The sequence below is a fragment of the Cervus elaphus genome, chromosome 33 (genome assembly GCF_910594005.1).
Source record: "Cervus elaphus chromosome 33, mCerEla1.1, whole genome shotgun sequence".
NCBI classification, from domain to species: domain Eukaryota; kingdom Metazoa; phylum Chordata; class Mammalia; order Artiodactyla; family Cervidae; genus Cervus; species Cervus elaphus.
The window spans coordinates 60,196,966-60,213,241 of NC_057847.1; the positions used below are offsets into that span (position 1 = coordinate 60,196,966).

Here is a 16,276-nt window from a genome sequence, read left to right on the forward strand (position 1 = left end):
TGAACTGAACTGAACTAAGGGTCAAAGTCACCTGAAGTAGTAGGCAAATGAGGAATCACCCAAGACTGTAATATAAGAGGCTCTCTGACAGGCACAGCACCACACCTCATGCTGTCATTTCACCTGGAAGAGGATTAAGTGGCGTCTAGACTTTGTCCTTCATCATGTAAAGCAAAATATGCTTGTAATCCCTTTGTCTATAAACTCTTGAGAACAATGGTGAAGAGGGTACAACTATGAGAAGGGGACTTCCCTGGTGGTCCAGTGGTTAAGACTCTATGCTCCCAATGCAGGAGGCCTGAGTTCAATCCCTGGTCAAGGAACTAGATCCCCCATACTGCAACTAAGACCCAGCACAGCCAAATACATGCATACATAAATATTAAAAAAAAAAACTTGAGAAGAGGGAAACAAGATATTAATCTATGCATGAAAGCACAGAACTCATAAGCCAGAGCAAACAGAGACTATTTTCAGAGAGATAACAGAGGATTATGAGAAAGAGAAAGAGTATGAAGAATTTGTGAAGAAGAACCATTAGGAGAAAATGGGTATAAAACCTGTAGCTGTTAAAATAAAGAAATCAATGCTTGGATTGAAGCCTAGATCAAATACAGCTGAAAGATGATATAGCAAATTAGAATAGCAAGTTTGGTGTCTCTCCTGGAAGATACAGGGAAAAAAGAAAGATCTGGGGAAAAAATGAGAGAAAGGAGATATAGAAGAGAGAAATACCTCATCATCTTTCTAAAAAAAAAAAAAAAACCAGGATGAAGAAAAAGTGGATTAAAGGAAAGAATGCCTGAATTTTTCCTTAAATAATCAAGAGATATAAGAGCTTATTGAAGGGGCTCATTGAGACACCAAATAAATCTAGGCATATTATGATGAGATATTTGGAGGAAGTACTCATGGCATGTGTTTTGTTTGGCTGAATTTATCCCTTTCCTCCCTCTTTCGATAGCAAATTTTATATATTACAGAATCTGGCAAAGCAAAATATTCACCCTACCAACTTCTCTTGCAGCTAGACGTGGCCATGTAAGGGAGTCCTGTATCATACTACAAATGGCTGCTCTTGCACCAACCGTCCTGTCCAGCATAGGAATATCGTCAATAATACTGTAATAAGTTTGTGTGGAGACCAACAGTAAGTAGACTTATTGTGGTGATCACTTCTGCTGTATAAAAGTATTGAATCTATATTTTACACCTGAAATTTAGTTTTGTATGTAAATTATCATTTATAATTTTTTAAAACTTCAGCTCTTAAATGAAAAAATTGATAAATTGGACTTCATCAAAGTATAAAAATCTGTTCTTCCAAAGATACGATTAAGAATTTGAACAGTCAAACCGCTGATTGGAAAAAAATATACTCTCTATGCATCTATCTCAGAAATATTTGTAACCAGATAAAAGAACTGATATAAAAGATTTGTAACCAGTTGTAAAGAACTCTTAAAACTCAATAATAAGACCAACAATTCAGTTAAAAATATAGTCAAAAGATCTAAAGAAAACCTTTCCAGAAGACACACAAATAGCCAATATGCATGTGAAAACATGTACCATGTTATTTGTCCTTAGGGAAATGCAAGTTAAAACCATAGTTGAAGTAGCCACTAATATTAAGTCAAAAATATTTACAATCTCAATTGCTGGCTAAAATATCCAGCAGCTGGACCATGGATGACTCACTGGTTGCAATGTAAAATGGTATTACACTCAACAAAACTGGCAGACTCTTCAAAGATATAAAATATACCCTTACCATGTAATCCAGAAAATCTACTTTCAGGTGTTTACCCGAGGAAACTGAAAACCAAAGGCTTGTACACAAATTCTCACAGCAGCTTTTTTTGTTACACCCTCCAGAGTGGAAGAAATCTGAATGCTTGCCAACAGGTGAGTTGATAATTGCTGCAGTATATTCATTCAGTGGTACACTCAGTTAGTCAGTTCAGTTACTCAGTCGTGTCTGACTCTTTGCAACCCCATGAACCGCAGCACAACCAGGCCTCCCTGTTCATCACCAACTCCCGGAGTCCACCCAAACCCATGTCCATTGAGGGGTGATGCCATCCAACCATCTCAACCTCTGTCATCCCCTTTTCCTGCGCTCAATCTTTCCCAGCATCAGGGTCTTTTCCAATGAGTCAGCTCCTCACATCAGGTGGCCAAAGTATTGGAGTTTCAGCTTCAACGTCAGTTCTACCAATGAACACCCAGGACTGATCTTTAGGATGGACTGGTTGGATCTCCTTGCAGTCCAAGGGACTCTCAAGAGTCTTCTCCAACACCACAGTTCAAAAGCATCAATTCTTCGGCGCTCATCTTTCTTTACAGACCAAGTCCAACTCTCACATCCGTACATGACCACTGGAAAAACCGACTAGACAGACCTTTGTTGACAAAGTAATGTCTCTGCTTTTTTTTTTTTTTTTTCATATGCATGGTTAGTGTTTTATTCTTTGAAGAATGGTTCTGAAACATCACACTAAGTCAGGTAGGAAGGAAAAGTTTAAAATAGTTTTATAAGGATATAACATATGTACTGACTGTTCACTCTACAAAATCTTGATCATAGAGCTTATGATACACCTAGTTAGCAGTAGCACCCAGGTTTTCCAGATAGTCATTATTTTTCTCTTGTTTGCATAGACTTCTTCTCATTGGCTGCCTTCTGCTTTTGTTGCATGATCTCAGAGTCCCGCTGCTTCCTCTGAGAGGTAGTCAGGCTATCCTCTTTTCTTTTTCCCTTACTAATTTCCTGGGATTTCTTCATGTTTTTCTGGCGGGCAAGTTCTCACTGATTTCCACGGGCCATGATGACAACCGGACCGAGCCTGGAAGAGAATGACTCGGAAAAGCAACGGCCGCCTCGCACGCTCAGCCGCCGTGCCCACGCGTTGATCTCATGTCTCTGCTTTTTAATATACTGTCTAGGTTCATCATAACTTTCCTTCCAAGGAGTAAGCGTCTTTTAATTTCATGGCTGCAGTCACCATCTGCGGTACTCAGCAATAAAAAACAAACTACTGATACACACAGCAACACAGATGACTCTCAAAAATATCCTGCACAGAAGAAGTCAAATTATAGGGTATACAGTGTGATTCCATTTATATGAAATTTTAGAAGAGATAAACCTAATTTGTAGTGTCAGAGAGCACATCAGTGGTTGCCCAGGACTTCCAGATATGACCTTGACCAAAGCTGTTAGGCTTCCTTTCATTTTCAGTCAAGTTCTCCCTTCACCCATGTCTCTGCTTTAAAACATGCCTGTGCTCAGTCACTCAGTTGTGTCAGACTCTGCGAACCCATGGACTGTAGCCTGCCAGGGTCCTCTGTCCGTGGAATTTTCCTTTCAAGAATATGGGAGTGGGTTGCCATTTTCTTCTCCAGGGGATCTTCCTGACCCAGGAATTGAACCCATGTCTCTTGTGTCTCCTGCACTGGCAGGCAGATTCTTTACCACTGTGCCCCCTAGGGCTTTAAAATGGGAAATACTCTAATTTAGTGGGTGCCAACTCTTGGTCCATGAACTAATGTGCTGTGAAATAAGGGGAAAAAATCAGACAGGTAGGAAGTTTTTCAAGGTGTTAAATTTATTCAGTTGTAAGTGACTTTATTATTGTGAAATTACCTCTTTGTAATTTGATGTTAAAATATCTATTTATTTATGCAATTGTGACAGTGATGAATTTTGTTTTTTAAAATAGATATTTAACAAGTTCAAATATTAAAAGAAGAAAGAAGATGAAGGGGTGTAAGAGAATGTCATATTCTGTCTTGATTTAGCAAAGATATTTATTTTAAGGCTTCCCTGGTAGCTCAGTAGTAAAGAACCCACCTGCCAATGCAGGGGATGCATGAGGTGCAGGTTCAATCCTTGGGTTGGGAATATCCCCTGGAGAAGGCAGAAGAACCACTCCAGTATTATTGCCTTTGAAATCCCATGGACAAAGGAGCCTGGCGGGGTACAGTTCATGGGGTCGCAAAGAGTTGGATGACTTAGGGACTAAACAACAACAATCTATTTTAAAAATCCATAAAATTACAGACATAAAAAATAGGAACTACAGCAACAGAGAAACAAAATAACAAAAACTAGAATTTTAACTAAAATCAAAAGTTTTATGTTAAATTAGACATGTTATAGGAAACTTTCACATGGAATTTACAACAGTGAGAACTCTTGAATATTTAAAACATTTTTTAAAATGCAAGTTATTCAGCAAAAAATTGTCATCTATGAAGATGAATATAGTATTTAAAAGGACAATTCACATAAGTGTATAATAAACATGTAAATTGATTCTCAAGCCCACTACTAATTACAGACATAAAAATTAAAACAACAATAAAATACTACTTTATAACCACCAAACTTCTTTCCAGATAGCTCAGTGGTAAAAAATCTGCCTGCCAATGCAGGAAACACAAAGAAACACAGATTCAATCCCTGGGTCAGGAAGATGCCCTGGAATAGGAAATGGCAACCCACTCCAGTATTCTTGCCTTGAAACTTTCATGGACAGAGTTGGACATGACTGAGTGACTCCACACACAATTACCAAATTAGCAAAAGTTAGAAGGCAAGTAAGGATGGGGGTAGGTGGGGATGGTGGTAGAGACATCTTTTTACATGGACAGCTACTGGAAGATAAAATGTTCCAGTACTGGAGAGAAGCTGATAGTGCCTGGTGAAATAAGTGTGCTTGGGCCCTATGACCCAGCTCATGAAAACCACAAGGCATGATGAAGGAGTTTCACAGCATCACTACTGTTGTAGTAGGGAATGGTGGGCAACTTGAGAAAAAGGCCAAGGAAAATGAGGTTTATGCATATTTGGGATGATCTCACAAACATGAAAATGGCAAGAAATTGATATGTAACAGTAGTGTTTATGCAAGTTAATAGCGCATATGAAAAACACTCTTCAGTTTCCAAGGATACAATATATCTAAATAACCACTTGGATGGAAAGTTGAAAGAATGATAAGAAGGAAGGAGTGATCAAAGGAAAATATAGTAAAATAAGAATGAAATTGAATAGAACGAGATGATTTTAACATATTGATGATAAAAATGATGAATTGAAAAATATCATTAATCTTATATATCTTTAAAAAATTAATCAAAGGAACGACAGTGAATCAGCACTTTAGGATTCATGTGGAAAAGAGAGTGAACTGTGACCCAGTGTGACTCACCAACCCAGTGCTGCTCTAGATACCTACATGGTACTCCTGAGTGTTTGTATATTGCTTACCACTGAAGTATGCACTAGTTTCTCTAAATCCTTCAGCTAGTAAACTCCCACAAGGAAGATTCTCTGGTTCGACTTTCTTTGATGCCTGACCCATTATGTTGCAAATATTAGGCACTCAGTAATATTTTACTCTTTCGATTAATAGAACCAAAAAGTTGGCATTCTACAGCATGGGGCTTCCTTGGATCTATCCTCAAGTGATTACACCAGATGTGTTGGAACTGCTGCACCTGCTATCATCCTTAAAAATCACTATTCTCACCCCCTTAAATGTTGCTGCCAGTTTGTTTTGCGTTTTTCTGGTAAGAAGATATTTCCTATACTAGGTGTTTTTATAGCACTTCTGTGGCTTTGTTGTGTGTTGATACCTTTAGGTCCTAATAGATCCTCTCATAAGAGTATGAGATTTTCGATTCTTTTTGGAACATGAGAAAAAAAAAATTGTTTGTGGGCTGTTTCTCTCACAGACCTCTTATTCCTCTCCCCCTACCACACTCTGACTTCCACTTTTCCACTATGTCCTGGATGTTTTACTTCTGTGCTTCCTCTGTGTGTTCAGCAGTGGCCTTTTAAGTAGTTGGTGCCATGTAACGATGTGGAAAAGGTAGGCAACCATGCTTGCACAGAGTCAAATCCTGCATAAGCCAGGTATTAACCATATGATCTTGGGCAAGTTATTGAGTTTCTCCAGCTGAGCTTTCTCATTTCTAATGTGAAGAAAATAGTACTTTGTATATTGTTTTTATGGGAATTTGATAATGTTAATATGGAAAGTTGAAACTTTGCAGCTTAACCTTTTGATGTACCTATACATTTTAACACTGTGAAAAGTCGATAGTCTCACATATTATGTCCCATCCCCCCAAAATCATTAGTTTCTAAAATTTTTAAACAGTTAATAAGCAGAGAGATTCACTTCAATCCCTAGCTTACTCAATTTAAAATCATATCATGCCTTGCAACTTGCCCTATTCTTGAAACCTCAATCTGTAATTCTTACTCATATTTCTGAGATAAGTTTAAAAACAGGGTGAAGCTTTTGGAGGTAATGATGATATAGTTGGACACGTTAACGGCTAGTAAAAACAAAGCTGAAAACAGAACTTATCTTCAGGAAGTACTATAATGTCTCCTGAGCTAAATAAAATAGTATTAGTGAGAAACCTCTGTACAATTTCTGTTCAAAGTAGCAGAGAGGGAATGAGAAACTCACTCATAAAATGCTGAAAATAAAGGGGGAGAGTGGCAAAGCATAACAAAGATTTGATCAACTTTTGGAAGCCAGAAGGTCTATAGAGCCATGTTGACAGATGAATCACAGGGGAGAGAGCTGCCAGTGAGAGCAAGCACAGGAGAAAATTCTCAGTTGAGGAGGGAGAATTCATGGTGGAAGACCCTATGAGAAAAGGAAATGAATTTGAGGCTGTTGGTTAAAGAGCTGCTTATAGAATGACTGTATCTAAGGACCTTATCTCCTCCCCACCTTGAAACGGTTCTTGCCCAGCGCTGCTTATGTTGTCAGGGTTTGCAAATGGCCAGACGCTAGAGATGTGCTCTGTGCAGGATACCGAGCCTTCCTTCTGTCAGAGCATGACTTTCTGAAGCCCTGTTGTAAAATGAACTCAAAGTGTGTGTTGGTTTCTGTTATTTAGAAGTAAAGCCAGTGTGATTAAAACTAACATCACTACCACCACCACTTTGCCTGTAATTCAGTTCTGAAAGAGACATGAAAAACAAGGGTGAAAAATTGCTCCCTCAGCAAGAAATATTCATCCCCTTTCTCCTCCCTAACCACTGGCAACCACTGACTTTCTTCTTGTCTTCATAGTTTTGTTTTTTTCCAGAATATCATATATGTGGAATCACATAGTATGTAGACTCTTTAGGATGTCTTCTTTTGCTTTGCAATATGCAGTTAAGATTCCTCCATGGGTTATCATGGCTAGATAGCTCATTTCTTCTTAGAGATGAATAATATTCCATTGTCTGAATGGACCACAGTTTATCTATTCACTTACTGGCAGGCATGTTGCTTGCTTTCAGGTTTTGGCGACTACAAAACAACGAGCTATGATTATTCTTGTGCAAGTTTTTCTGTGGAGATAAGTTTTCCATTCACTTGGGTAAATACCAAAGAGCACAACTGTTGTATTACACGGTAAGAGTATGCTTGGTTTTGTAAGAAACTGCCAAACTGTCTTCTGAAGTGACAACCAGCAATGAATGAGTGTTTCTGTACATCCTCATCAGCATTTGGTGTTGCTAGTGTTTCGGATTTTGACTGTCCTAAGAGGTGTATGGTGGTATCTCATTGATGTTTTAATTTTCAGTTTCCTAATGACGAGTGCAGGGCTTTGCCTGGGGCTCAGCAGTAAAGAATCCACCTATAACGTGGGAGCCGCAGGAGACGTGGGTTCAATCCATGAGTCAGGAAGATCCCCTGGAGAAGGGCATGGGCACCCACTCCAGTATTCTTGTCTGGAGAATCCCATGGACAGAGAAGCCTGGTGGGCTACAGTCCATAGGGTTGCAGAGTCAGACAGTGACTTAGCACTGCACGGCAACAACATGTGCTAATTAACAATTTTTCATTTTTTCATTTTCATTTTTCATTTGCCACTTGTATATCTTCTTTAATGAGTTTTCTATTCAGGTCTTTTGGCCTTTTTAAATAAAAATAATTTATTTTTTCATTTTTTACAGTTACTTAAATTTACGTTTTTGTGAAAATATATTCAAATTTTATAGACTGCATACAATTACACTTCACTTTTAAATTGCTGTCAACAGAACAGAGGGTGTGTGAAAAATCTTGGTTAAAATAATTAATGATAGTACTCAACTAAGTTTAAGAAAAATTAATTTTATGAAAAAATTATGTAATAGTTTATAACTTATGTGAACTTATGTTTTATTATTAATCCAAATATCACTGGTATATGAATAGAGCAACCAGATGTGCACAAAAATTATACTGTTGTCTTTGATATTTTGCAAATTTTCAGTCATTTAAAAATGATAATTTTACGCATAGTTGTTGTAAATGTAAATTTTCAAAGTAGGAGAATAAAATATTTGTTGAGTGGTTTGATAGCTTTAGTTTAAAAGTTTTCATACTTTCACTTATGATAGGGCGGCTTCCATATTTACTCTTTCCTGAGCTCCCTGAGTGTTATGGGCGGGACTAAACCATGTTCTTTTCCTTGGCAGACAATTTGTTGTACACCAACTTCCCCCACCCCAGGGCCTTCGAAAAAGAAAATTCCATAAGACTGTTACACTCTCCCCTCATTACACAGCTCTACTAAGGCTATGGACACAGAGCCTAACAGCTGCTTGAAAAGAGAGAAAAGGAATAGGATAATACAGAAATGCAGTTGTTTTTGAAAGATTACTATTTACAAACACTACCTTATCTTACCTTACCTTGATTAAGGTGTGAACATGATTCCCTAAGAGCACAGAGAAGCAGCAGTGGTGAACGCTCAGTGCACAGTCAGGTTAAGAACAGCCTCTCTGTGTGACTTGGGAGTAAATTTTTAAGTGAACTTTTGTGTTATGGGTCATGGGTCCTGAATCCTGTGATGACAGTTCACCAGAGAGGACAGAAGATGAATCGATTTTGACTCAATAATAGAATAATAAAGTGACATATATCTATATATTTTTACATAGACATGTTTCAATGATAAATATTCACATTTTTAAGATGTCTCCTTAAGCATATTTTAGTACTCAAATGTAAAGTCAAAAGAGTCTAGAAATCACTGCAGAGAGGATGTGTGTCGACCTGTGGGCTGTGGACCGCCTGGTGCAGAAGGGAGGTTCTAAGGGACCCTGCAGGGGTGCGTTGAGGTGTGACTTGGGAGCACGTTTCTATAATAAGCTGCTTCGCTCTTGTGCACACTGCTGTTGGAAAACTGTCACACACAGGGTTTAAGGAAGTTTGTCCTGCTGCGCTGTGGAGAAAGGAAGAGTCAAGAAACTAAAGTTAGGAACATGTATTGTGGTTCATTTAAAATTTTATTTTTTTTCACAATAGAAAAAATTGAAATATAGTTGGTTTACAAAGTTGTGTTACTTTAAGGGGTACCACAAAGTGATTTAGCCATACACATACATATGTTCTTTTTCAGATTCTTTTCTCTTACAGGCTACTACAAGGTATTGAATATAGGTCCCTGTGCTATAATTAGGTCCTTGTTGGTCATCTATTTTATACATAGTAGTGTGTATATGTTAATCCCCAAACTCCCAGTTTATCCCTCTTCATACTGCAGTTTATTCATTCAGAACTTAGCTGGTGAAAGCCAGCTCTAAGGGGAGTGGCAGTGGGGATAGGGAAGAAAGGCTGGATTCTAAGAACATCTTGAAGGGAACAGATATAAACTTTTCTGTCTAAATATAGGGGGTTTAGGAATGGACTAAAACTCCGTGTCAACATTTTAAAGAATTATTTCTCCCAAAAAACTATCTAGTTGCCCATTCCCATCCCACTGTCCCAAATTGTAGATCCACTAAAAATATGTGATTTGCCCAAGATCACACATCTTCATAGTGACAGACTGAATAGAAACCAAACTTTTAGGCAGTAAGGCCAATAGTCTTGCCACCAAAACATGAGTCACATATGTTTCCAGGTGTTGAGAAACTTGGTCTGCTATTCAATATTTTGTTGAGGATCATCTACACGTTAAGCAATATGCACAGTGCTCAGTGCTTGAATTACAGTGGTGAATAAACATGCTGCTGCTGCTGCTAAGTCACTTCAGTCGTGTCCGACTCTGTGCGACCCCATAGACGGCAGCCCACCAGGCTCTTCTGTCCCTGGAATTCTCCAGGCCAGAACACCGGAGTAGGTTGCCATTTCCTTCTCCAAATATGCTACTTGCCCTCATTTAACTCTATGTCTGGTTGATAAAACAGTGATACTTATGCCAGAGAAGTTTTAGGATGTGAAATTGGTGCAGTGATGGGGGTGTGATGAGTTATTTGAATGTCTCTTAGTTTGGGGCATGCTGGGTTTGATGTCTGTGTTTCATGTACATACAAATTGCCTCATTCTCCCTGCAAGCTGCAGGGATGTATTTATTTATGTATGTATGTAGATTAAGCAAACCTTCCCTAGGTGTCTTTTCAGATGAGAGAGAGAAGTGTAAATAGTGAGGAGAAGGTTTATCACATCCGTTAAAAAATACCCTTCATGAGTGTAGCAATGTGACCGACCTCTGGCTTGTGGAGAAGAATATAAGGTTGTTTTACCAGGTGGAACAAAGTTGCAGGGTTTTGACATGATTTTTTTTTTTTTAATCATTAGTGAGGTACATCTTTCTTCTGTAAAGTGTGTCTTGTCTCCAGATGGTTTTCTTTTTCTTTTTTTAGATTCTACTATAATTTGGAAACCAGAGACAAAGCACAAAGGCAGTATTAGCTGTTTGCAGCCTATACTCTGTAAATTGGCTATTAGCCAGGTGTCCTCATAGAGATGGGCAATGTGCCTTTGTCCTCCCTTGTGTCAAGAGTAGGAAAATGAATCAACTTGGACATGCTTTAGATGATTTTCAGCATGAAAACTGAAATCCATAGGTTTAAAATGAATTTACTCTCTAAATATTTGCACTGAATAAAGTTTAAATGAAAATACTCTGTGACTATTCAAAGACAGAACTTTGAGAAATAATATTAGAATCATTTCAGAGAATCTAAAGAAACACATTGAACAAAAGTATCTGTGGATAGAAGTGGACACACCACTGAATGTGACTGCTTGAATATAGTTCTGATAGATTTTTCTAGCTTTTAAAGAAAATTTTTATGTTGAGGAAAAGGTTTGGGTTTTTTAATATGCTCACATGATATAATCTACTTTTTTATTCTTTTCTTAAATAAGGAAGAATAAACATCAAGGAAAAAATTTGAAAACTGTAGTATTTAATAATTCACTAATAGCAGAATACCCAAATACCTTTTAAAAAATAGAATAGAGCCAGGAAGTCAAGTTCTATATGATTATAGAGGAATAGAAATATTTTTACTTATTTTGGTTTATAACTTGAATTTAAAACTAAAGGGAAAGCAGGAGGAAAAGGAAGAGGAGGAAAGGGGGATATTTTGATAGGTTTTTAAAAGAATTCTTTTGAAGATTTTCTTTTTTAGTTTAGAGAAACAGGTACAAGTTATGTAGTGTTCTTCTGTGATTCTGGTTTTGCACACTCAGAGATAGACCATACCGTTTATTGTTAATTTGATCTAAAGGTTTTCTTTTCCATATTTAGACATTATGTTGGTATAGCTGGTAATTTGCATAAGAGAAATAAATTACCCTCATATTAAAAGGAGTTGAAGTGTCTTAAATGCTTATGCAGCCACAAGTAGAACAGTTAGAAACACACTGCTTATATTTCTTAATTATTGATATTTATTTATGAGAGTAATTTTCTGCTTACCAGTTGTCATTAATCCTTACAGCTTTATGGTTCATATGCTCCCTTATGCATGTGGTATTGACTTTGTTTAACAAATTGTATTATTCATACTGTTTTCTAAATTTGCTGCAGAAACTTGGCATTCTACAAAGTCTTGAACTGAAGGAAAGAATTTTCCTGATGAAACTTGCATTGGCCTAACAGAACCATGACCAATGTGCATGATCAAAGCCCCCAGAGAGTTAACAATAATAAGGTAAATGGGGACCTCAGAGGTACCGCTTAAGGGAGATAAGTTCTGAGCAGGCTCTGAAGATCTTATTTTTTGGGAGCTTGCAGTTCCAAGGGGAAATGAATATCTCTCTTCATTTCATTGTCCCTGGAGCCCTGATCACTGGTGGAAATAGTATACTCCATGATTATACCAATCTTTAACAATATTTCTCAGAACAAGTTCATATGTTTAACAAGAAATACCCCTGAGTGCTGTTTAAATGCACTCATAGTTCTCTTATGAAGTCACTTGGCAAAGACTTGTTATGCTCTGATTAGCTTATTAGTTCATTCTGGATCTGATAAGAGAGTTTTGGGGCATTGTCTGTCAACTTGCAAGAAATTAGGACAGCAAATGCCTTTGAATTGTCTTTGCTTATTTAACCATGCCTCTGCAGATGTTCACTATTTTAATATGTCTTTTATTTGGAAAGTGCACTATTTGTTTAATCAATTAGAGATGTACAATGCCGAATAAATGAAGTTTATAAGTAGATTAAAATGCTAAAGAGACATACTTCCCCCTCAAATGAGTGTCAACCTTGCATATCAACATATGGTTAATTCTGAACGTCAAAAGATCATTTTCAGGCTCCCTTAGTTCATGGAATGATAATAAAAAATTACACAGTATGTAGTTTATGAAGGCAACCCATAATGATAGCTTTGCTTGTACTTAGGTTATTTACAAATGAGTATAAGTTAATTTTTCTGTAAGAAAGGAAATATGAGAGCTGCAGCTGCTGCTTTATGGATCAAATTATTTTAAATAATTCTGTGAACTCATTAGTGGTATTTTCAAGAAGTACAATGCAAAACTCAACTCCTACTACTCTTGATTTCCCCAACTTCTGTTTACTCCTGTTATTTTAATATGGATAAGTTAGGGAGGTGGAAATGTGGTGCAACAGAAGAAATTATTAGACTTCTGAGTTGGATACAGGGACGTAGCACTGGATAGCTCCACGGGTTGCCATTCTATAGGCTCCATGAAGGGCATTCCTGGTGGTGTGCAGCGTTCATCATGGCTCACCAGAGATTAATGTTGGAAACTCGATTAAACAGTGTTGGGCAAAGTTCTTGGCTCTTTGAACCTTCGTTTCCTTGTCTATAAAATGGAGATTATTTTACTTACCAGATATTGTTGTTTTGTCAGTTACAAAGGAATTTACCTACTGGATGTGATTCTTTTGTGAAGATGGGGTTTTCCAAGAGTTTATTCCCATAACAGCACTTAACATAGTACCAACACATGTGTATGTGTGCTAAGTTGTTTCAGTCGTGTCTGACTCTATGTGACCCTATGGACTGTAGCCCTCCAGGCTCCATGGGATTCTCCAGGCAAGCACACTGGAGTGGGTTGCCATGCCCTCCTCCAGGGGATCTGCCCAACCCAGGGATCGAACACACGTCTCTGACATCTCCTGCACTGGCCGGGGGTTCTTTACCACTAGAGCCCCCTGGTGGGTGCTTAATAACTTAGCTTTGCAAGTAGGTAGATAAGACTGAAATCCAACAAATCGATTTAAAAAGGGGGAAAAGATGATATTCACTTATGTGTAAAACTTAAAGGAAAAATGAAATCAGTCGGAAAGGCAGTCTAAGCATTTATGTGGCACCTGAGGTTTGGTCCTTACACTGAATGCAGACCTTAGGAGGGCAAGTGACACAGAATGGACAGATGCATATTACCAGAAGTTTGAAATCTTCACATATTTAAAACTCCTCCTGCTTGTGTTTCGTGACAAACAGGAAAACTGATAGAGAGTCTGTGGTGCTTCCATTTCAGGTTTAAAATTCTTTTAGAATAATTCATTTTACTATTTCTATTCCAACCCATTTTTTCTAAGTGTTTTAGAAAAGACTTTAATAATTAGCAGTGCTACACTAATATGTGCATGCACACACAAATATGTGCACACCCACAACCTACAGATCTTGGATACTTAACTTTAAAATGTTAATTTCTATCATATAAATTTTAGACTTTTACCACAAAATAGAAAGCAGACATTGCAAATTGTTTTTCAGAAAAAGATATTACAACAGAGAAGGTAGAAGAAAGTTTGTATAATTCAATATAATAAAAATAAAAGTGTAATGACAATTACTATAGCTATCAATCTTCAATAATTTGTGAGGAATCCAGCTTTAAATGCGATGAAGCTTTATAAGATTTGTGATTACAGAGTGTAAAATATAACAGATGCTACAATATTTAGATGCCTGCTGGCATTTACCTTTTTCTCTGCACAGTTCATTTCAACTATATGAAAATTTTATGTGCTATATAAAAGTAGAGAAAAAGAAATTTATTTGTAAAATAACCACAGGAGAATTGATGGTGTTTCAGCAATGTGGTATTTGATTCTGTTTGACCAGATGAACTATGTGAGAAAGTGGAGAATTTGATGATACAGTATTACTTTCAGTTTTCATATGGTGGAAGATGCACAGGTCACAAAATAACACTGGTGTTGAATTCAATTACTTTCTCTGTGGTGTTCAGAGCTGACTTTTTAGGATGGGAGCCCTACTGTTCACTGGAGAAATGGTTTTGCTTTGAGGATTGCAATGGAGAGTTGCTGGCATTGGTGACTTCGGAGAAATGGCCAATGTTATGTTTCAGAGGCAACATGCTTGGGGTGCAACATCTCATTTTTTAAAACCACATTATACAGGGCATTAAATGTTAGTCTTCTTTAAAAAATTCTTTTGCTGTCTTATGTATGTTCATGTTGTAAACATGATTTTAAATTCCAGATATCCTAAAATAAACAAAACTCCAAATTGCCTACCTTTGAAGATTTGTTCCCTCTTTTAAAAGGTTTAAAATTTCCCATTACATCATATATTTTTTCAGAAAAACATTTTCTTGAGAAAATAATGAAAACATTTCTAGATCTGCAAGCTAGATACCTTGAAGTTATTCTTGGACACCTTTATCTCCATCTTCCTTACATCCCCAGATCATTAACTTCTATCCGTTTTTATCTTCTGTGCCTGTGTGCATGCTCAGTTGCTCCGTCGTGTGTGGCTCTTTGCAACGCTATGGACTGTAGCCCACCAGGCTCCTCTGTCCCTGGAATTCTCGAGGCAAGAACACCAGAGTAGGTTGTTGTGCCCTCCTCCAGGGGATCTGCCTGACACAGGAATCGAACCCGTGTCTCCTGAGTCTCCTGCATTGCAGGCAGGTTCTTTACCCACTGAGCCATTAAATGGATATCTTCTAATATCCATTAAATCTGTCTGCTTTGACAAATGGATAAGGAAGCTGTGGTACATATACACCATGGAATATTACTCAGCTGTTAAAAAGAATTCATTTGAATCAGTTCTAATGAGATGGATGAAACTGGAGCCCATTATACAGAGTGAAGTAAGCCAGAAAAATAAAGATCATTACAGCATACTAACACATATATATGGAATTTAGAAAGATGGTAATGATAACCCTATATGCAAAACAGAAAAAGAGACACAGATGTACAGAACAGACTTTTGGACTCTGTGGGAGAAGGCGAGGGTGGGATGTTCCGAGAGAACAGCATGTATATTATCTATGGTGAAACAGACCACCGGCCCAGGTGGGATGCATGAGACAGGTGCTCGGGCCTGGTGCACTGGGAGGACCCAGGGGAATCGGGGGGAGGGGGAGGTGGGAGGGGGGATCGGGATGGGGAATACATGTAACTCCATGGCTGATTCATGTCAATGAATGACAAAACCCACTGCAATGTTGCGAAGTAATTAGCCTCCAACTAATAAAAATAATTGAAAAAAAAAAATCTGTCTGCTTCTCATTCTACAAGTACAATTTGTACTACTCTGCCTGGAATAACGGGAACATCTCTTTTTCTCCCTGCATCTATGTTTCTAGAGCAAATTTATTTTCCATAATTTTCAAAATGTAAACCTGACCTTGTTCTACCTATATTTACTTCAAGAATCCCACTGTTCTCAGAACGAAGACCAACTTTCTTAATAAGGGCCCATGAACATTGATTTGGCTTTGAAACTGCCAACTCCCAGATGTATCTCCCCTGGCTCTTTGCAGTCTTGAGTCCTCTTCTGCGCTTGTGGGACCTAAAAGCCTTTACTATTGAATTTCCCCTATGCCAGCAGCCCTGCAGATTGAAACACATATAACCTTGGATCTGCATGAAGATGTGCCAAGCACACCAATAATTTTAAAGTTTCCAGATCCGCAACATCCACATAGACTTTTTTTCCTGTGAATGATCTGCATCAAGAAGGTGTCTGCAGGTGAGGCATCCTGCTGCCTCTCCCTTCCATGTTC

The 16,276-nt window shown here is 37.8% G+C and overlaps 1 long non-coding RNA gene and 1 pseudogene across 1 annotated transcript; one reads left to right on the top strand and one right to left on the bottom strand.

Annotated features, from left to right (window-relative positions):
* Positions 1 to 1,022: 1,022 nt before the first annotated feature.
* On the top strand, positions 1,023 to 15,326 carry LOC122688262. The gene is made up of 4 exons (XR_006339405.1): positions 1,023 to 1,150; positions 5,424 to 5,580; positions 7,322 to 7,436; positions 11,836 to 15,326. It is a non-coding gene; the product is annotated as an uncharacterized LOC122688262 (long non-coding RNA).
* Positions 2,513 to 2,930, bottom strand: LOC122688260 (annotated as a pseudogene).
* Positions 15,327 to 16,276: the final 950 nt, after the last annotated feature.